General features: G+C 39.1%; 1 long non-coding RNA gene across 1 annotated transcript; it reads right to left on the bottom strand.

Moving 5' to 3' along the window:
* Positions 1–611: 611 nt before the first annotated feature.
* On the bottom strand, positions 612–10986 carry LOC143850269 (uncharacterized). Its single transcript, XR_013235971.1, has 3 exons — positions 10666–10986; positions 4490–4544; positions 612–963 (listed from the first exon to the last, which is right to left on the bottom strand). It is a non-coding gene; the product is annotated as an uncharacterized LOC143850269 (long non-coding RNA).
* Between the last annotated feature and the right edge of the window lie 13022 nt (positions 10987–24008).

The raw sequence follows: 24008 nt of genomic DNA, 5'->3' as shown, positions 1-24008 counted from the left end.
AATAGAGAAGATGAACATTTTGCCATGAGGATGAGCAACAAAAGAATGGAATCAGTGGTCATATGTTCATAGATTAGGATTACAAACCATGAAAGTCCAACAATCTCATAAATAAACAGGTCAGACTTGAGGCATGCAGGTCATCATGAGCATGCACACATAAGAAAGAAACCCCATATAGTTATGTCATATTATCAATCAACTAGGCATATCTCAGAATTTGAGTAATTTTTGGATCGCAAGGCATTTCTTTTCATAAGAAAACGAAGTACATAGAGCATAAGAAAACGAAGTACATAGAGCTTAGTAGTAAATATGCAATAACTGCTTATTTCCAGAATTCTGCAGGGTTGAGTGTGTTCATGTTTCAATTGGGCAACATTTTTTTATGGTCACTGGCTTCCGGGAAGTAGAGAGCTGGTGGTTGGAAGCTCTGCCACAAATATTGTTCTCAAGAATTTCTCGGGAAGGGAAAATCTTGGGATAAACACTTTAACTGAGGAATGGGGAAAACTCATCACTGAAACATTAAAATTTGCTACATGTATGCATCTAAGTATGAAAAAACTGACAAAATTCATCAGCAGAGGCAAATAAGACCTACATATTTTAAGGTATCTAACAGAATTTTCCATTAAAAAAAAGGTACCTTACAGATTTTCATTCCATGAAAAGGGTTTGGCTTATCCTTTGACTCAAGTCAAGTCGATCTTTTCAAGTCAGATGCAGATTGCAGCTCAGACTTTTTAGAAAGACATGGCAAAAATTTACATACAGAAAGAATATTGGGAACTTATTCACTTGCTTTATGTACTGATTTACAAAATAACTTTAATGATTTCAAACAGAAGTTGAATACGAGAAACAATAGACAAGCAAAGAGGAAACAAAACCAAGTCCCCTGCATATCAAACATTTGCCCTCAGGTCCCATGTATTCTTCTTGTACCTCTAAAGTGGCAATCTGCATTAAATACAGGTAACAAGGATATTTGACATTAAGAGGGAAATGGAGCAAATAACTTTTCAATCAAATTGAAATCCAGTTTCATTTACTGGGGCATCATCTTCAACAAATGCATGTTAACCATTGCAAAGAAACTACCACCATACTTTGACAACGAAGATACTTAGTGCATACAAAAATTTCCGTGACTCGAACCCGTGACCACCAGGTCACAATGGAGCAACCTTACCATTGCGCCAACGCTCGCCCTCTAGAGAGGCTCTCAATGAAGTCATGCCACCAAGCTAGAAAATAGTCAAACTTCTCTAGAAATGAAAGCTAAAAGTAATTGATTAAATATAAACAAAGTTTCATTCGTTTGAACAAGATGCCACCCTCCCTGTAGATATCCAACTACATGTCAAACTCGAACCCCGATTTTTCTCTGATACCAGACTGATGTAAAACAGCTTGGGGGATAATTAATGAATAAATAAGCACTTGATGAATAAATATTGGAATCCATTTCCTTTATAATCTAGCCAATCTTTCATACGTCTTTCCCAAGTTAGTTTTCAGTACCAACATGAATTAGACTGCCAGAGTTCACTGCCACACTGCAACGTAATATCGCATCAACACTTTCCTCCTCTTAAAAAGTAGAAATGTTTCTCACCCACTAGCATAGCATACACACGTCAAGAGCATAAATAATCTCGAGGGAACTACAGTCTAATGAACAAAAAGTATATAGAAGTTATTCTCTAAGATGTATCCAAACTAGAATTAGTGGTTATTTTCAAATCCTTGGATCGAAATGTGGTCCTATCAGGTGTGTCAGAATTACAACGTGATATGTCCAACTCATTGAGCTCTCAAAAAGGAACAGATTTGAGTGTTTTGAGCATCTTCAAAGATGTTTCCATCTGTCCATCCTGCATTAACCTAGCTAGATGGAAGCAATAGCTCCAGCATACAATTCAAGGTTCTCTTGGAAGAAGTCACAATTCATAAAGCATTGCACATGTTCATTTAGGTTAAGGTGGCTGTATCATCAAAATTCACAAACTCAATAGCTTTTTTGTTGAGCCAACTGGACCCGTCTACATAAAAGTTGAACTGAATATCTTCTTTTAATGTGATGGACTAGTTCAACCCATCATCAACTACAAGACTAGTAATGTTCTTGAACAGGTCAGACAATATTTCCAATTCACCACCAATATAGATCTATAACAAGTCATGTCAACATTGCACGGCAAAGAAAGAAATATTGTTGCATTAATATATTTTGGTTAATTAGAGAAGTGACCCACTCGCACTTTCATTGTCCCTGAAAAGACAAACTTCATAAAATATATCCCTACTTCACAAATTGGATCCATCTTTTGTAGCATACATTTAAAAAATGAAGTTGGAAAGAAATGATAAGTTTAGTACAACAGGAGAATGTTAAACAATAATAATCCACTCAACAACTACACTAGTAATAGAGCAATATAAGGACCCATATATTTGATGCTAAAACAGCCAACAGAAAATACCTTCCCCCCCCGCCGGCTCTCCCAAAAATTTTTATTAAAGATTAATTAATCCTAGTATTCGCATCATCCAAATAAAAAATTAGAAATGTAGAAAATGATTAGGAACATACAATATGTTCCCTTTGCTAGACCTCTAGAATCTTCACAGTTGTTTAGCTGCTTATGTGAAATAAAATCAGAATGCTTCAACAAGAGTAGAGACTTGATTTGGAGAAAGCGTACGATATGGTTCCCAGAGTGTTATGTGATGGGTCCTTGAAAGGAAAAAAGTACCTACTAAATATGTTGATGTGATTAAGGGTATGCGGCCACGGATGGCACATCTAGTGAGTTTCCAATCACAATAGGGTTGTACCAAGGATTAGCTCTAAGCCCTTATCTTTTTACGCTAGTTATGGATGAACTTACGGAGGGTCTCCAAGATGAGATGCCGTGGTGTATGTTATTTGCAGATGACATAGTATTAATTGACAAAACCAAAGCAGGAGTAAATGCTAAGTTAGAGTTATGGGGAACTACTTTGGAATCCAAAGGTTTTTGACTGGGTAGGACTAAGACAGAGTATATGGAATGCCACTTTAGTAATGTAAGGAGGCGGATCGAGGATGTAGTAAATATGGCTGCACATGAGGTATCTAAGAGGGATATCTTTCGCTATCTTGGTTCAATTCTACATAAGGAAGGAGAGATTGAAGAGGATGTTAACCACAAAATAAGAGAAGGTTAGATGAAGTGGAAGCTTGCTTCAGGAGTCCTGTGCGACCATAAAATCCCTACCAAGTTGAAGGCAAAGTTTTATAAATAGCTGTGAGGCCAGTCATGTTGTACGGCTCAGAATGTTGGGTCACCAAGAAGCAGAATGTGCATAAAATGAGTGTAGTGGAGATGTGAATGCTTAGATGGATGTGCGGCCACACAAGGCTAGATAGAGTTAAAGATGAAAACATTCGTAAAAAGGTGGGGGTGGCACCAATTGACGAGAAGATGATAGAGCACTGCTTAAGATGGTTTGGATATATCCAACGTAGGCCTTTGGATGCTCCGGTGAGAAAAAGTGACTTGTGCCAAGTTAATGGAGTAAAAAGAGGTAAGGGCAAAACAACTTGGGTAGAAACAGTGAGGAAAGACTTGATGGCTCGAAACATAAAAGAGAACATGAGCTTGGATAGGAGAAAATGAAAGAAAATGATCCATGTAGATGAACCCAACTAGTGTCAGGATTAGACTTGGTCAATTTGAGCCAGGCAGATTCTTTCACCTTCTTCATGAAGATTTTCTAAAAGATTCATTAACCGACCCCAACTAGTTTGGGACAAAGGCTTAGTTGAGTTGAGTTGAGTTGAGATTTTTCATAGTTAGACACTTTCTACCTGAAAATCATGAGTAAATTCAACGGGGACAAAAAAACTCACATGCAAAAAGGTGATTCCTGGTAGTATATGTTATGTGTCTAGATGGTGATGTATCCTTGTTGGAAATCATTGAAAAAATAAGCCCCTTGTCACAAGAAGCATCGGGTTCTAACAATTTTGCCAATTTAAATAGAGAAGTATGGCCGTTTTGATGTTGCTGCTATTGATGGAGATTCCCTTTAACTGACTACTGATATTACTTCATGGCGAGTTATATTTATAAAATTGATATATGCACTAAAATCCATAAATTGCTATTGTAAATAAATACTTAAGACTCTAATTTGGGAGGCACAAACACAATGATATGCTCTGAGACCATAAAATGTCAACCACGGTAGTAAAAGGTGGATTCGGTAACAAAATAGAAGACATGGGTTACAGAAATTTCAAATCATGAACATGCAAAAAGACCAAAAGTGATGCAAACATTTTAATTTAATTTCGCCGCCCATCCTAAACTACCCACATGGTGATACATTAAATTTTATATCAAAGTCACCTATACTCGCTCTCAAAATCAAGCACTGAAGAAAATTGCAGAGATCATGAGAGAAGAAAATTTGTTAGAAAATATTAAACACTTACATATTGGAGTTGTTGCCGTCTCCTTAACACAATTGGCTGAGAAAAACATCTCATACTGCAACCCATATAGAATATTAGTACCTACCTAGATTCTCTTTTTCACCATTAAGAAACAATCATCAACAAAATATAAGCTCCCTGGTCTTATAATATTCTCATGACTAAAACTCTGGAACCCATTAGGGAAAAAGATGGATTGGAGACAGCATACGATGTTGCAAATTCAAAAGCCACCAAACTGCATTAGCAATATTTCGATATTGAACATTCTTAGAGTTTTTTAGAATTTTATATAAAAGTAAAGGGAAGTTCAATGATATATGTTGTGTCTCTGGCATATCATTGCATTCCTTTGCATAAAAATCATTGTATTTCTAATGTTCTGATAGTAGAAAAGTAATTACTCTTCCAAACAGTACTTGCAAGAAACTAATTAGGTCATGTTCATTGATTTTTATTTTTTTTGAAAATTGACAATTTCATTGATACTATGAAGAATACATTGGAAACCAGGGGTCCCTACTTGCATTACATAGAATGAATTAAGGGTGGCTAGGAGCATACTTCTAGGCCAGTAAAAACCAAAAGAAAAGATCTTCTGGTTCAACCGCTACAGGTAGGTCCACAATTCCATACGTTGCCACCACGCCGAATACTATTTCACTTTCCTTTTAAATTCTTCATCTACCACCACAGCCGAGAGTACCTTCATCATTCCCCCTTCCTTTCCTTTGCACTGCCCAATGGTCTCAATTGATTCGAATCCAACAAAAAGTGCCATATTTGTGGGGCCCATCAAGTCATATGTGTGACCTGCCATGTCACACAGACTTCTCCACCACTTTCTAGCTGGAGAATTTGATTTTCAAAAATCCCGCTCAAAGGCCTGAAGCTATTGTGCGCCCCTAACCGTGCACGATAGCCAACCCATCGAATCCGATCTCCAACGGTATCCACCTTGCGCCACCGCCTGTCCCGAGGGATCCCCATTAAACCACCAATCCAAAAAACCCTAGTCTAACCCTAGAGACCACCATTATTCACCCTAATTACTTTCTCTTTACCTCCACCAGAACCTAAAAGCCTAATCCTACCCTTACTTTCACCTAACCGTAGATACCACCATTGTTCACCCTAACATCCTTCCTCTTTACTTCCACCAAACCCAAAATCCTAACCTACACTACCTTCCACCTAACCCTGGTCTTACCTCCTTCCTGAACCACTACCTCTCCAGCCACCGCCTTCCACCACCCCAGCTAACTACCTGCAAGTCTGCAACCCAAAACACCTACTTTAACCTAGCACCCCGGCCTATCTAGCCCCAACCTTGCACCTCGATCAAACCCATCTTTTACCCCCCAATCTCCGGACGGCAACCCCAACGCTATCTCCGGCTACCCGTCACATCCACCACTCAACACGGCCCCCAGATCCAGCCACCAACACCTCAATTGCCCATCAAGGGAGAGAGAGGGATAGATCAGAAAGAAGGAGATATAGATCTAAGAGAGAGAGAGAGAGAGAGAGAGAGAGACCAAAGAGATAAAAAGAGGGGGGAATCAGAAAAAGCAGAAAGAGAGATATCAGGGAGAGATCTGAAAAAAGAAAGAAAATGAGGTAGCAGGAGAAAGAGAGATATATCAAGAAAAGAGAGGCAGAGAGAGATCGATCGGAGAGAGAGAGAGAGACCGGCGAGAAGAATGCTAAAAGAAGAGAGAGAGAGAGAGAGAGAGAGAGAGAGAGAGAGAGAGAGAGATGTATACGGAAGAAAAACACAGAAGCAAGAATATATTATGTTTCCCTCATCCAGGGGGAAGCCCTCTGCACAATTTCTAATGTCAAGATAGTTTTTTCATTAATGTAGAAGGAAAACAACTTGGCTTATCATAGCCCAACCACTCCAACAGATAGACTCTGACTCCTACAATTAATCTTATTGATATCTCAAATAGAGTCCCACCTAAGAGGGGTTATTCAACATAGCAAATAACGACAAATAAAAATAAATAACTAGATAATCATAACCCAAAAGATAGCAGATACGTATCATTACACCCTCCTTGGAAAGAACCTTGTCCTCAAGGTTCAAAATGAGGAAAGCTCTCCTTCAACTGATGCCAATTTTCCCAAGTTGCATCCTCAGGTGCCATATTTGACCATTGCACTAGAACCTGTGAAATTGCTCTGTTGTGTCTCTTGACCATCCTGCGTTGAAGGACAGCTACGGGTTCGGCAAGGAATTGACCTTTATCATTAACATCTGGCAAGACCGTTTGTGGTATGACCTGCTATCCGAGCTTCTTTTTTAAACATGAGACGTGGTGGACGGGGTGGACCTTTGAGCCCTCAGGAATTTCTTTTTTAAACATGAGACGTGGACCATAGAATTTTGGTGCCAACTTCATATTTGCCCTCAATACTATAGTGACTTGCGGATATGGCTTCAATCGTAGGAAAACCATATCTCCAACCTGAAATTCCCGCTCACTCCGATGTTGGTCAGCTTGTTGCTTCATTCTGTGAACTGCTCGTTGCAAGTGTTCTCTAACCAAGCGAATGACACTATCCCTTTCTCTTAGTTGTTGTTCTACAACAGCCACCATTGTTCCTCATGAAGTATATAGTGTGAGAGAAGGTGGTGGTTGTCAATAAACGACATCGTATGGGGTGGCAATGGTAGCAGAATGAAATGATGTGTTATACCACCACTCTGCTAGAGATAACCACCGAGCCCACTGCTTAGGCCTGTCCCCTGTAGTGCATCTAAGGTAGGTCTCGAGGCAACGGTTCACAACCTCTGTTTGGCCATCCGTTTGAGGGTGGTAAGCCGAGCTCATTTGCAGTTTGGTTCCTTGGAGTTTAAAAAGTTCTTGCCAGAAGTGACTCATGAAAATCGGATCTCAATCACTAACTACTGATGTGGGCATACCGTGTAACTTGAAAACATGGTCAACGAATGCTTGAGCCACGGTGAGTGCCGAATATGGATGGCCTAAGGCTATGAAATGAGCATACTTACTAAGGCGGTCGACCACGACGAAGATGACATTTTTCCCATAAGAGATTGGCAGTCCTTCAATAAAGTCCAAAGAAATGTCTGTCCAGATTCGTGTTGGAATTGGCAGTGGCTGCATGAGACCTGGTGTGGCTATATTCTCTCCTTTATTTCTTCGACACTGCTCACATTCGGCAGCATATTTTCGTGTGTCCTTTTGCATACCCTTCCAATAGAGGGACTGACAAAGCCTTTTTAACGTCTGATGGTACCTTGCATGTCCTCCCGTAGCTGAATTATGCATCTCATGTAACATTAGCTCTCGCAATGGTGAGGTGCTGCTGATGACTAACCTTCCTTTGTACCTCAGCTTACCTGCTGTCAATGTGTATCCCTGTATCGATTCTGAGCCTTCTCGAAGTTGGCTAACTAGTTGTTGTAGTACCGGGTCAGTTTCCCACTCGGCTCTTACTTGGTGACACCATTCTGTGAGGGGAGTAGTGATGGCATGGAATTCTCCATCAACTTCATATTGCCGAGAAAGAGCATTGGCTGCTTTATTCTCCATTCCCTTTTTGTAAGAAATTTCATAATCATTTCCAAGTAACTTACTCAACCATTTTTGTTGGGCTGGAGTAGTCACCCGCTGCTCTAACAAGAACATTAAACTGTTATGGTCGGCCTTGATCTTAAAGCGTCTCCCAATCAAATATGATCGCCACTTTTGCACAGCATGCACAATGGCCAACATCTCTTTCTCATATGTGGACAATCCCAAGTGTTTAGGAGATGAGGCCTTGCTGGTAAAAGCTATTGGACGTCCGTTTTGCATTAGGACAGTGCCAATGCCTACACCTGATGCATTGCTTTCAACAATAAATTCTTGCGAAAAATCTGGTAAGGCCAACACCGGTGCCGAACACATGGCATATTGGAGTTGTTGCCGTCTCCTTAACACTCGCCTTTGACAACAGACCTGACCTCTATCTATAGCAGTCTATACTCTATATAATGCTGAGAAATCCCGTGCGATGCAATGGGTGAAGAAATTTGTGGGGGGATGGAAAAAATGCAATGACATCAAAGAATTAGAACAAACAAAAGGAAAAGAAGTTAGAAGCTCTATACAATCTGATAGGTTGTTGTTTCTTTGAAATCACAATATTTAGATTATGACAATCTTCAGGTACACTTTCTTCTGCTTCGAATTAATAATCGGCTGAGAAAAACATCTCTAGTGCAACCCATATAAAATATCAGTACCTAGGTTCTCTTTTTCACCGTTAAGAAACAATCTATCAACAAGATATAAGCTGCCTGATCTTATTATATTCTCATGACCAAAGCTGTGGAACCCATTAGGAAAAAACAGATTGCAGACAGCACAATGTTGCAAATTCAAAAGCCACCAAACTGCATTACCAATATTTCGATATTGAAAATTTTTAGAGTTTTTTAGAATTTTATAAACAATAAAGGAATGTTCAATGATATATGTTGCGTCTCTGGCATATTTTGGAAAGTTCAAAATTGTAATAGAAATTTTGGTGCAACAAAATACAATGAGTAAAATGCACACAGCTAAGTAAAATAATCCAAGATATCGGTGGCATGGCCCGCTTATTTCAGCTATCTACATCATTAACCTGCGCTTCCCACCAACAATAATAGCATAATTCCTAGTTATAATCAAGGTTTTAAATTTTGGTTTCGGTCGAAATTCGGGGGTAACCGAAACCAAAATTCTGTAAAGGAATAGAAAATAAATATTTTTTCCGAATTTCACCAAAAATGCTGAAATTTCACCGAAATTTCTGAGATTTCGGCCGAATTACGGCCGTTTCGGTGTCGGTCTCGAAATTTCGGATTTCGGTCGAAATTTAAAACCATCACAACAATCCTTTACTAGTTATCATTTCAGGTTCGAATTCGAAAGGGCCTCCGGGCCTCGGAGGAACCCACTATGGAATGGAGAGTCTAGATTGAGCCGAAGTGGGCCCAAATCAGCCCAGGAAGTGAAATTTCTCAGACAAATTTGTGGTCTTAACTCGAACAATAAGGAAAGGAGAGGGCAAACACAAGGAGCATATTCAATTGCTGAGATTTTCCATCCTCCCAATCATTTTTAAAGAACGATCGACAATAGAGAAGATATGGCCAAAGTGAGCCCCACATGACCCACGAAACAAACGGCCCAGATTAAATGAGGGAAAGACAAGGAAGTAGTGAAAGGCTGAAAGTAGACCTGGCAAACGGGCGGGCCGGGCCGGATTTGACCCGGCCCGTACGGGTCCGGGTCAAACGGGCCGGGCCAAAGTGACCCGGAAAATTTTACGGGTCACGGACCTTGGACCCGCACCCGGCCCGTACGGGACGGGTCGACCCGCGGGTCACCCGGGTTTTTTGCCTTTTTTTACACGTTTTCTGTTATTTTTTCCCTGTTTTTATGCCTACATTTTTCCTATTTTTTACACACTGTAATAGGATGATCCAAACCGTCCATGTGATGGGCAATGACATAAATAGGTTCAACCCAAAAAATCATTTCCATAGGATGATCCTAGCCCTCTAATCTATGTAAGAAATGGTTCTCAAACTCACTTTTCTTTCCCTCTTTTTTTAATTTTATCTGCATAACTTTCAACATTTTTAGCCAAGGAGAATGATATCCTCGCTACCTTTTTTTCACACTTCCCGTCTCTTTTAACCTTCTTGAATCTTAGCCATTTTTTTGCCTCATATATTAAAACTACACTAAACTCTCTCTCTCTCTTACACACACACTTACTTTTTCGTCCAATTCTTAAGATATTACACCCATTAGTTTCCAAAATGCCTACAAACCCTCCTAAACTCACTCTCTCTCTCAATTTGTTTTCATGATAAATCGGTCTCCAAGTGGAGATGAGGGTTAAATCCCTAAAAATCAGGAAACAAAATCCCCAAAACTTGTATTTCTCAATCCGGTTTTGAATCTTGATTAGAGTTTTTTATTTCTGGATTAGAAACCATACATAAAATTGGCATTATTAAAAAATAAAAAACTAAGCTGGGACAGTGGGACACCAAGAGATCTAAGCTTCAAGTTATTTTAAAAAAAAAACTAAGCTGGGACACCATTGAGAAGAAAGGAGAGAGAGAGAGAGAGAGAGAGAGAGAGAGAGAGAGAGAGCCGTACCTGTGGAGAGGTGGCGACTGGCGACGCTTCTGGAGGTTGAAGACGAAGAGAACCAAACCCTATTTTGTAAATCTCAGAAACCCAAAAGTTATATGGGAAAAAAAAAGTTATATGGGAAAAAAAAACGACTTTTTTCTGTTTAGTTTTTTACGGGCACCCGCGGGTCCACCCGGACCCGCGCAGTTTTGACGGGCCGGGTTGACCCGCGGGTCACGATAGAAACGGGTCACAACATCTTGACCCGGACCCGGGAATTACGGGCGGGCCGGGTCGACCCGCGGGTCCGGGTCAATTTTTGCCAGGTCTAGCTGAAAGCACACGAGGAGATGAGGAATTGAGGATATCATTTTTCCGGACATCCTTCAAAAACAATAGAAATGATATTCTCACCCAATTTTCTTCACAGGCCACCCCTCCTCAGTTTATTTATGACTGCTCCTTCTACACTAGAATGGAGTGGCTCAGGCAAGAAAAGGGGACAAATATATCATTTACCACATAAAACCCTAACCCTAATCCGGGCTATCTTTCAGCTCTTTCTCGCTATAAAATCCCTTCTTTGAACTATTTTCCTTCCTTACAAAAACCCCATCCTCCATTGTCTCTGAAATATCTAACCCTAACCCTAACTCTCTCTTTCTCTCCACAAGGCCGATTTTTGGTTTAGCCATGTGGGCTTTCTTCAATTTTGAATAAAATGCTGGAGATGTGGTGTTTGAGAATTCTAGGGTTTCTGTGCGCCTCCCAAATCCAGCAAATTAAAACCCTCAGCTTAACCCTACCCGATGGTTTTGTCTGTTGTGTTTTATCATTATCATCCTTGCCACGGCTGAGACATCTCTTAGCTTCCAGAATTAGAAAATCTGTGGTTTCCTGTTTTAAGTTTTCCTTTCTTTTGTTTTCAATTTTCTTTTGTCTTCTTCATGGAATTTTTCTAAAGGATTCATTTTAGCCTGGTAGCCTACCCAATCTGGAACAAAGGCTTTAGGAATTTAGGAAATTTTTTCCTTTTCAAACTTTTCCAGAAAATTCTTGCAATACCAAAACCAGACTTAGTCATGTATCTGCCTCATAACCAATGGCTGATACAGTTACAAGTCTGGGAGATCAACGGTGATAATCGTTACATGTGTATCCATGCTTTGATGCTTACACGTGCTCCATTTGATCCCTACACCCCATTTTCCATTTGGATTTGGATTTGGATTTGGATTTCTTAGTTATGAAATTCAAAATCCAGAATAAAAAATGTGCTTAATGTAAATTTGAATCCAATAATCAGTTTTGGACTCACAAATGTTAAATTTGGTTTTGGGGCCTCTTCTTCTGAGGCTCTTGTCACTTTGTCTGCCACTACTCCATGTCCTTGAGTGGAGATTTGCTCTACCTGCTCACCACCACTCCATGTCATGTGAGAAGGACTTGTGATAACTATCCACTTTAGTTTTGAACTTCCACATGTCCTCTAATCCTCTTGTTGGAGAATAAATGTTGGCATGTGGCATGTAATTGCTTCGACTTCAAATGGAAATTCAAAAAATGGGTGCAAACACACTACTCACATGGGGCGTTTTGAAACAATATGATAAGTGTGCTCCCTTTCATCTCATGGGACACCCGACTCCAGTGTACGTGGCAATCAAATCTGTTGAATCCTTCTGACGTGAAGTACATCAGCCCCTCTGCAGTCATTGATACTCTGCAGCTGGGTGTCCCAAGTGATTAAAAGGAGCGCATTTATCATTTCCCTTTATAAATAGAGTTAGGTTATATTTGCGAGTGAATTTTGCAAATCCTGTCCTATTATAATTTGTGACCAAAATACCTGCGGTAGATATTTTTGACTCATATAAAGACCAAATGTCATTAGATGTGAAATAACTAAAATAACCTCCACACTTGGTGATATGTTTTGATGGTGGCCCGTGGATGATCCTAACCCATTGATTTGTAGCCCCCCATTGTGGGTGCCACGATAGTGAAAACTCCACAAATCGAAGGGTTTAGAATGCTACATGTATGCCTGACAAAATGCATCAGCAGAGGCAAATAAGACCTACATATTTTAAGGTATCTAACAGAATTTTACATTAAAAAAAAGGTAACTTACAGATTTTCATTCCATGAAAAGAGTTTGGCTGATCCTTTAACTCAAGTCAATCTTTTCAAGTCAGATGCAGATTGCAGCTCAGACTTTGTAGAAAGGCAGGGCAAAAATTTACATACAGAAAGAATATTGGGAACTTATTCACTTGCTTTATGTACTGATTTACAAAATAACTTTAATGATTTCAAACAGAAGTTGAATACGAGAAACAATAGACAAGCATAGAGGAAACAGACCAAGTCCCCTGCATATCAAACATTTGCCCTCAGGTCCCATGTATTCTTCTTGTACCTCTAAAGTGGCAATCTGCATTAAATACAGGTAACAAGGATATTTGACATTAAGAGGGAAATGGAGCAAATAACTTTCCAATCAAATTGAAATCCAGTTTCTTTTACTGGGGCATCATCTTCAACAGATGCATGTTAACCATTGCAAAGAAACTACGCCCATACTTCGACAAGGAAGATACTTAGTGCATACAACATTTGTCACACATATATTGACTAATGAGATCTTCATTCACCATAACAATGAGGTATGGACAATTAGTATTCTAGATCTAGGCTACAAGCAAGAAACCAAAGAAAGCACGAAGTGGCAGCAAGATACACTGATAGAAAGACCTGTTCATCTGTTACACTGATAGAAAGATCTGTTCATCTGTTACATTAGCTCAATAAAGAGTTCAAACATGGAATTGACTAGAAAGACCTGTTCATTTAGCTCAATAGAAAGACTTGTTCATCTGTTACATTTAGCTCAATAGAAAGACTTGTTCATCTGTTACATTTAGCTCAATAAATGAACCACCGCTCCGAATAGAGCGACTACCACCATCATATGCAGCTAGAGCAGAACTGTCAGCAGGGAGCCTCAACGTAGACTCGCTAAGACATTGCTGGCACATGACGGTGGGAAGTACAAGGGAGAGGGTCGCGGGGGTGAGGCGTACCATGGATAGGGTCACGGGGGTGGGAGATAGAAGGTGGAGGTGGGGGTGCAAAGGATGGGTGAAAATTAGGAGTCTTGGTTCCTAAAGTTTGTCACGAGATTGGAGAAATATTTCTAAGTCGAAGGTAGGTTTGAAGTGGTGCCGACATATGCCAGGAAGCTCTGTCGAATGGTACCATGAGAGTGTAAAATGAGTCTTGGGGCAAAATGAGAGAGACGCGGGATAAGGGTGGATTTGGATGATGTTTCTAACATAGAAGGTATTTTAGGGGTTCTATAGAAGATGGGAGAAAAATAATGCAAGACAGATTTTGGTTGGGATTAATGGAGGGTTTGGGGGTTCCAGGAATGTTGATTATAATGAAAAAAAGGAAACATGAAAGACGTAAATAGCAATGTTTAAATCTCACCAACCAAAACCCAAGGCATCGCACCAAGGGTTTCCTAGGGATCACAACTTACGGAAGATCAAGGTATCACACCTTGGCAAGGAGTAGACATCACATCCACAGAAGAAAGAAGGCTTTCAAAATCTTTGTTCAATCATCAATCTCAGCATTCATTTCATCATAGCTAAAAGAAAAATACCTTGAGGTTTACAATATGTAATAAAAAAGAAGAGAGCTTGAAATTTCTAAAACCATAAAAAAAAACCTAACACTTTTCGACATAAACCCTCTAATGACTTAAAAACTCTCTCCCCACTTAAATTCCATTAATACATATGTAGGGCTTATTTAAAACACTCATAACTCAACAAAACCAAGTGATATTAGTGGGAAGAGACTCTGGCACCCTTACTATAACTTATGGGACTTCAAAGACACCTAAAATTTAAAAATTGGATCTTAGGATGGTCCCCATAAAAGAGACTTACATATGGTAATGGGGGGTTTTGGTAAAACGTAACTACCTGGGACTCCCTCTTTAAAAGAAAGACTGACACATGACACCCTATAATTCTCCAAATACAAAGTTCCTTTGCAGTCTTGGGCAATAGCCCATCCTTTTTTAGCTTTAATCAATCCTCCTATGGAAATCCTACTATCTTGCAGCAGCAGCAGCCCAACTTAGCTCAAGATAAATCCTAACTAAAAGAGTATCACACCAATCTCGCTAGGATCTCGACAGAGTCAAGTCACCAAGGTTGAAAAGACGCACTTTTCGAGAAACGACAGATTAGAGTTATAACCGAATGATAAACAAAGTTTCATTCTTTTGAACAGATGTCATCCTCCCTATAGAAATCCTATTGCAACATGTCAAACCTAGGTTTTGCTCTGATACCAAATGATGTGGGATGGCTTGGGGGATAATTAAGAAATAAAGGGAAGGGACTATTATGAGGATTTAAGGTTGATTTAGGACTGTTGAGAGGATTTTGTTAGGATTTAAAATGAAGAATGGTAATAATAAAAGAGAGGGTTATTCAATGGATTTCATAGCAAATAAATACCTTAATCAAAGAATTACAAGACATAAATATACTACAATTACTCTAGTTTGTTCAAGGCTTCACACCTAGCGACAAAGCATCATACTTGAGAAGACTTCACACTTCCGAGTGCAAGTTATTATAGACAGAAACTCTCAAAAGATCCAATCATTCATCCATTCAAAAACGCACAACATTTTTTCCTTTAAGAAATGGGAGGTTCTAGTAGTTACATAACTACTTGGGGCTCTGTCTTTAAAAGAGAGACTTACAGACATTACTTAGGACTCTCTCTAAAATAAAGACCGACACATGGCATCGCATAATTGTTCCAATATAATATTATAAACGTACAAAATTAATAAGAGCAATGATAGATACAAGGGAGCCCTTGCATAAAGAGCCGCAAAAGGGCTCTTCATTGGATCCACGTCGTTTCAGTTACATTTTAAAATCGGTTGAAAAAAGTAAAATCAGTTACATTTGATGACATGGATCCAATTAAGAGCCCTTTTATGCAAGGGCACCCTTGTATCTATCTTTCCTCAATATATAAACACAATAAAATAAAATAAAAAGAAATCATTTTCGTGATTGATGGTCCCCCATCCTTCTTCCCCGCTTGAAAAGAATTTGGCTCCGTCTAAGTGAAAAATCAAATCCATCTTCTTTGTAGTCTTAGGCAATGATTCATCCTTTTTGAATTTTAATCAATCCTCTAGTGGAAATCCTACTGTCTTGCGTCGTCATTCCAACTTGGCAAAAGGTAAATCCCAACTAGAAGAGCACCTCACAAATCTAGAAAAAAAAAGGGCGGCCCAGTGCACGACACTCCCGCCATTGCGGGGTCTGGGTAGGGCTAGATGTACGCAGCCTTACCCCTGCTTTGCAGAGAGGCTGTTTCCGTTACTCGAACCCTTGACCACCAGGTCACAATGGGGCAACCTTACCGTTGTACCAAGGCTCGCCCTCTAGATAGGTTCTAGGGAAAATTGCCAATGGGGGACATCAAAATACGAGAATTGCCAACGGGGGACACAGTTTTGAAAAATTGTAAGAGTGATAATTGCATCTTCTCCAATGAGATGATCCTAACCCTTCGATCTAGAGCATTTTCATGTGTAGTCCGTTTACAAATCGGAAGTTCCTTGGGCTTCCCCTGTTCACATCGAGATTGTTCTCCATGGATTGCCAACCCCTGATTTCAAAAGTTAGGAAGAGAATAAATACTTGGAGCAGCAAGACTCCCAAGCAGGGAGGGTGGAGTTAGTCAAAACTCTTCATAGCTGTTGGTTGGCCTAAAAGGGAAGGGAGCCCTGGTCTTAGAAAGCTGGTGGACATAGACAAGGCTTTCAAACTAAAGCTCCTATGGAACCTCCTCCAGCACAAAAAAATCACCTTGGATTGATTGGATAAATTAGAAATATGTTAAGAAAAGAAACATCTGGACAATTTCGATGCCATCAAAACCTTCGTGGGGTCCTAGAAATGTCCTCAATGCAAGAGAAATCGCCAAAAAAACATGTCTGTTATGCAGTGGGAGATGAATGTAGCATTGATTTCTGGGAGCAACCTTGGCACCCCAAAGGAGTCCTTAAAAAGTTACTACAAAGAAGTTGCACTGATTCCTCACTGGCTTCTCTAAATTCTCATCTTCAAGAGTTGATGCTGGAGTCAATTTTCATTGCGGGAGGAAAAAACGAGCCTGTATGGATGCTTGAGTCTAATGGAGAGTTCTCAGCAAGAAGCGGGTGGAACACTATGCAGAAAAAAACCTGGATTGTCATTGGGATAACACCATTTCGCATAAAGGTTTCAATCCGAGATATTCTCTTGTTGCTTGGAAAGCAATCTTGAACAGATTGTATGGTGTGGGCGACTTGATAAGAAATTGGTGGGCTATCATTTGGGATAGAGCAATCCGAATTAAACCAAACCCAAATAGATGGCTCCACCAAATGGGTGGCTCAAACTCAATTTTGACGGAAGTTTGGTAGGAAATTTGGGGAGGGTAGGGATTGGGGGTTTAATCAGGGATGACAAACAATCTACCATTATGTCTTTCTCGGGTCCAGCCGGAATTTGTGATGCGAATGAGGCGGAATTCATGGCTCTTCTTTTTGGACTGCGATGGGCATACGAGAATAACCTGGGATCTTTAATAGTAGAAGGGGACTCGACAAATGCAGTGGGCTGGGCTTCGGGTACTTCAAAAGGGCCCTGGGGTCTTCAGGACGTGATAGTGGAAATTCTTGATCTTATAAGGTTGTTGAAGCCTATAAATAAGCACTGGCGAAGATCGGCAGATGAGGAGGCGGATGGTTTAGCTAAGGAGTCTTAAGGGAGGGACCTATAGTTCTTAGACCTTTGTAATCCTTTAAAGGAGTGTACTTGGATCCATTGATGTAATATCAAGGGGACAACTTGTTCCAACCAATCAATAAAATTGTCAACTTTCAAAAAAAAAAGTAAAAAGCTTTGAAGTCCTTCCTCTTCAGGTCATGATCTGGCCAAATTTTTCCGAAGGGTCTCACCAAGGTTCATAATGTGAGTCTGTTGACAAGCTGATTACTTAAGGAACACATCAGCTTGAAGGGGAAGTCATAGTGCGGGTGCACGTGTGTGCGTGCGTGTGTGCGCTATCTACACATGCTTTGGTGCCTTCATTAAGGGTATTGAGTCTTTTGTATTTATGTATTTATAAACTATTGCAACTCTCAGTTATTAGCTGATGTAAATAAATTTTCCACACTCCTACCTGATATCCCATCTCATACGAAACACTATATGATTTGAATAGATTTCATTGTTTGCATTGTATATCCATGTCGAATGTAATGTACGCATGTACACGGCACAATGTGTTTGTTAGAGCAAATTGTGAGAACTATTGTTTTGGGCAAAATGACTGGAGACCAACACGGACTGGTGTTCTTGAAAGGAAAATTGCAATTGAATCCCAGCTGAACAGTAACGTGGACTGAAACCTCCATACATCTGAAGTTAGTTTGCTCGAACTCGTCCCGCTTTCTGTGGATCAGCAAACGTGGAAGCAGATATGTTAGGAAGGGAAGGCGTTGATAGAAGTGACTTAGTTATTAGTGATCACTTCCCAATTGGTTAAAACTCCGTCCTTTCTTGTACTTGGATATCTTGTCCTCCGTTTTTTGTTGCAATCTTATTCTAGTTACCATTTAAAACAAACATTTATATCGTTTCTAGATCTGAAATTCTGTTTTTATCTGGGTGCAGTTTTTGAACCAAGCGGAATACTTGAAAGGAATTAAGATGTATGAATCAATCATCGAAGCCTATGCCTCCTATGTTGAACAAGCAGCAGTTGAAGATTCCAAAGACGAGTTGTAAGAGCAGAAGGAGAATTGCCATTTCCCACAGCTTGGGTGTTATAAAATATAGGAAGGAGGGTAAGACCCTTCCCATAACATGTCAGGATCAAGACCAGAAATACAAGTCGGTGAATGTCTCTGATCCATCAGAATGTTGTGCTTGTTGAATAATGGTATTGCTCCAGAAGATCTAAACTACTTATGTGGCATCATATTTTTAGATTATTTTACAGCACAATTTTGTACAGCTATATGACTCTGGCAAACAGGCTTTCCTTGGGCTCCCTATTATCCTGGCAGAGTCAGGTCAAGTTTGTCTCATCTAGCCATAGGAGATAATTTACTGGGACTTATCAATTTATTGAGAAGAGATATTTCACAAACTCTCATTTCCAATATAAATATATTTAGAAAATAGTTTGTAAATCTACAATTAAACACTTGACACTGTCAACAGATAAGAAACATAAGTTAGCATCATAACCATCTGAGCAAAACCAAGAACCTTAAGTCACGATTAGATTGGCAAAGGCCACGATGTAATATCATGGAAGTTTTTCCAAGCATGCATGCCATTCCATATCAGATATCAGTTTAGCAACTTCCTAAACACTACCCCAACCAGTCTAATCAATCACAACCATAGGTAATTTAAGCTTATCAAAGTAGTGATCACTAAACTTCAATTTTAACAAGGTGAAGGGTGACTAAGGAGTCCTAGGGGTGCAACTCGGGTCAGTTTTTGGGTCTGTAATGTTTTGATAGGTACTCTTGATTCACACAATTGTAGAAGAAAACTAGACAAAAACAAACACCCAACCAAAGATCCAAGGGGAAAAACAGAAACAACTCGGATTGGGACAAACTGACAATGACATGGTTGGTCCCAATTCGGATTCAATCATTTGGAATTCTCGAATCAGGCGGAATCGGAATAGAAAGTTTTAGGATGCATTTTATTGCAGGAAAAAGAGGTACCGATGAGGAGTCGGATTCATTTTATTGAACAAAATGCCAGAATCATGTGGAGCCAGAATAGGATGCTGATTTCAGTGACTGATTCTGGCAATCCAATATCAATTCAATCATTTGGAATTGCCAATTATGAATTCGAATCGGCATCCTATTCCGATTCTATTTATTTGGACTTCCGATCAAGAACTAGAATCAGCATCCTATTCTAACTCTGCTTGATTCCAACACTAGACTGAAATAAATGAATGGAATAGAGAGGCAAAATTGAGAGTGGTGAAATAGAGGGGGAATGTATGGCACCATCCGTTTCCCACCCAAGTTGTGGAATTTTGATTCCAGTGGAATTGGAAAAGGAACACAAATACAGGTCACAATCTGTTTCCCACCCAAGTGGTGTTATTTTGATTCCAGTGGAATTGGAACCGGAGATCGATTGGCTATCTCTGGAAGGTCCTCCCCCTTCAATTCCCTTCCATGCTCTCCTCTTCTTGTTCTGGAAATATTTTATCAAAAAAATGAAAGGTTTATGTGAACAGAGCATAACAAACCTACCCAAAGATTTTTAAAAAAATCCTTGGCTTGAACATTGATTGCATAGCCTTGGACACATTTAAGTTTCTAACCAGAATTTCTTGGTGGTCAACTAAATTATTTCTAGGGCGATGATAAATTCGCACACCCTGTGAGATAATTCGCATCCTTTAACTTGAATTGATGTCGAAAAGCGTTAAAGTCTGCCACATACCCTCCTTTAAAGGGGTGCGAATTATCCTACATGGGGTGTGAATTTATCATCTCCCTATTTCTATCAATGCAAAAATAAATCATCAACATAAGCAGATTACACCCAAAATATTACTATGAGAACTTGCATAAAATAGTAATAATTCAATGTGTAACTCAAATGGGAAAGTTCTGAATCAAGCCGTGATTTCTTCCATCTACAAACTGTGATCGCTTACAAACCACGGAAATGAAAATGAAGTAGTTCAGAGAAATAATACAAATACCCCAAAGTACTATAGAAAGTGGCTGAAAATCCATGCATATCGATGGACATAATATATTAACATTGTTCTTACAAAGTTACAAGATTTTTAGTCACATAAATCACAATCTATGTCTAGGAACATTACCAATGAAGGTCTCAGAGCTCAACATTATCCATAGCACCCACCTCTTACTAACTTACAAACTTAAATAAACAAGAAACCAAAAATCATATATCTTAGAAACCCTTCAGATATGGGCATCAGGTGTTTGGCACATGACTCCATAAAACAAGAAGTAGCCATACATCAACATGACTACAATGAAAACTCATACGGCTCCATATATAAAATATTAAAACCATAGTGAAAAAATAGAGGTACATAGTGAAAATATGGAAAACCATAAAAAAGGAGAGCAAAGGTAGATAAAAAGAACTTCAGTAACATATAGATAGCTACACAAGATGTAAATCAGACTAATACATGTCTCTCACATTTCTAAATAGTCTGCATTCTGTTTTTGTTGAACCGTTGAAGCTCTAAATTAATAGCGCCTTCAGTTTCAAATATATGATTTTTTTTTTAACTTTTTGTTTCAAGCTTTATGGTTGTACAAATGCAGGATCTAAAAAAATATTAGCCTGCTTACCTTCCCAAAAAAGTACTACAGTATTATGGACAGTAGTATTAGAAGATGGATATTCCACACACATGTGGAATATCTGTATGCATGTGAAAAAATTAAAAAAAATTGAAACAAAAAAAAAATCTCACAGACCCATATATGCATGCGAGCTCAGAGTTATGTAGATCTAGCTCAATTAAAATGAAGTATTAACTAATGTTAAATGAAAATACGAAAATAATCACGTAAATATAAAAAAAAAAAAAAATAGAAGTAAACAAAAAGAAGAGAAGATAGCCTGTGCGGAGGGCGGTTAACTCAGATGTTGATCAGTTAGCTCATGCAGCTATATAAAGGGATAGCCTCACTATTTTGAGTCCATGCCTCCCTAAGGGCAGTACATTTTGCTGGTCTTCTTTTTCTTCTTTTATCTGTTTCCTTTTATGTATGGCTCTGTTAGCTGTATTGACCATCTCTACTGTCACTCCTTTTATTTTAATGAATAGATCTACTGTTGAGAAAAAAAGAAGAGAAGATAAACAATAGATGAATAAATTCATAGATCTAGCCTCAAAAACATCAAATAATAAAAAACAAAAAAAATGCATCAAAAATGAAAAAATATTAAAAAAAAAAAATGAAAAAAATATCTACAGGTAACCACTAAATCTCGTCAAAATCAACCAAATAGAGTACTACAACTTTAAAACATAACAGCTAAGAACACACAGATGTCCAATACGTCAAGGAGTCCCACATAACGACCTACTTTGTCGTAGGTTACCCTGAAACAGATGACCACTACGTCAACCTGAAAAGCACTACAACTTGAAAACAGAACAGCTAAGAACACACAGACGTCCAATACATAAAGGATAGGAACTCGAGATCAGCCCAAGATGACCAGGACCCCTCCCTGGGCGATCCTTCGTTTGTGAGCTTGTTGGTTTCCTCGTTTGCGGATCTCAGCTTATGTTGCAACGAAGGATTAATGTTTGAGATTAAATCTCTAGTTTCGTCAATAATGCCCGCTATTTTCCATGGTCTGGATGTCTTATTGCAAGCCCAAGCAATGACATTAGAGGAGTCCCCTTCTATAATTAAAGGATCCGATCTAGTACTTCTATACCATCTTAAAATCCCATAACAAGGCCCGAGCTTCTGCCTCATTTGCATCCTAGACACCAATAGATCTTGAAAGAGATAAGATTTTCTGGCCAATTAAATTACGAAATATGCCTCCAATTCCCACCCTGTCTGGATTCCCTTTAGAGCTGAAATCAAAGTTGAGTTACACCGATCTGGACGGAGGAAGGATCCACTTTCAGATAACATTGATCTTCAACCCCCTTTCAATGACGATTGTTCGCCAGTCGCTTAGAATTTCACCAACACAGTAGGTGGTTTTAAGTTTGTCTCCTCTACCCCATAATATCAAATCCATCTTTATGTCGAAGAAAAGTTTAAAAGTAGAAAATTACGGTAAAATTGAATTGGTTAATAGGCTGAGGGTTATGGGTCAATGCATGATAGGTATAAAGTATTGATGGGCTTTACAATCACCAATTAAGAAAATAGTTTGTAAATCTACAATAAAACACTTGACACTATCAACAGATAAGAAACAGAAGTTTAAATCATAATCACCTGAGCACAACCAAGAACCCTAACTAACGATTCATGGAAATTTTTCCAAGCATGCATGCCATTCCATATCAGATATCAGTTTAGCAACTTCCTCAACACTACCCCAACCAGTCTAATCAATCACAACCATAGGTAAGCTTATCAAAGTAGTGATCACCAAACTTCAATTTTAACAAGGTGAAGGGTTACTAAGGACGGAAGGATCACTTTAAAGACCGGTTTCTAGAACAGTAATAGAAGTAGAGATCAATTAAGTACCTAAAGGTAATGGTCTACAGCACATGTGGTGATACACACATCATTATGTGATTCTAGAATACTTAAAGCAATCTCGAACTAGGTGTTTCCTAATTACACCAAGAGAACATGTTCACTGACTTGGGTTATATGACTCATCTTAGACATACCATCTTTGCATTTGAATAGGCATACATTCATCATGATCTAGTAAGAAATCAGTGTAGCTTATTCACTCAACTGTGTTGTTATGCACAAAACAACATACATTCTACATATGTATGTAAAATTGATTGAAAGGCCACATCTATATCTAACAATTAGAACTGGATTGGGAAAGGAGTTTAAGTCCCACCATAGTGCCATATAACCTATCCCCCACCATATTTTCATTAGTGAGATATTTGTGTCTCATTGGAATCCATTTCCTTGATAATCTAGCATTCTAGCCAATCTTTCATAGGTCTTTCCCAAGTTATTTTTCAGCGCCAACACGAATTAAGTCCCACCATATTGTCATATAATCTATCCACGGCCATGTCTTCATAAGTGAGATATTTGTCTCTCATTGGAATCCATTTCCTTCATAAGCTAGCCAATCTTTCATAGGTCTTTCCCTAGTTAGTTTTCAGCACCAACACGAATTAGACTGACAGAGTTCACCGCTACACTGCAATGTAATATCGCATCAACATTTTCCTCCTCTTAGATAGATAGAAATGTTTCTCACCCACCAGCACAGCATACACACCTTAAGAGCATAAATAATCTCGAGGGAACTACAGTCTAATAAACAAAAAGTATGTACAAGTCATTCTCTAAGATGTATCCAAACTAGAATTAGTGGTTATTTTCAAATCCTTGGATCGAAATGTGGTCCTATCAGATGTGTACGAATTACATAGTGATCTGTCCAACTCATTGTGCTTGCCAAAAGGAATAGATCTGAGAGTTTTGTGCATCTTCAAAGCTGTTTCCATCTGCCCATCCTGCCATTAACCCAGTTAGATGGATGGAAGCAATA

The sequence above is a fragment of the Tasmannia lanceolata genome, unplaced genomic scaffold (genome assembly GCF_043159265.1).
Source record: "Tasmannia lanceolata isolate RefF3 unplaced genomic scaffold, GAP_Taslan_0.1 ptg000003l, whole genome shotgun sequence".
Lineage (NCBI taxonomy): Eukaryota > Viridiplantae > Streptophyta > Magnoliopsida > Canellales > Winteraceae > Tasmannia > Tasmannia lanceolata.
This window is presented reverse-complemented; position numbering and strand designations above follow the sequence as displayed.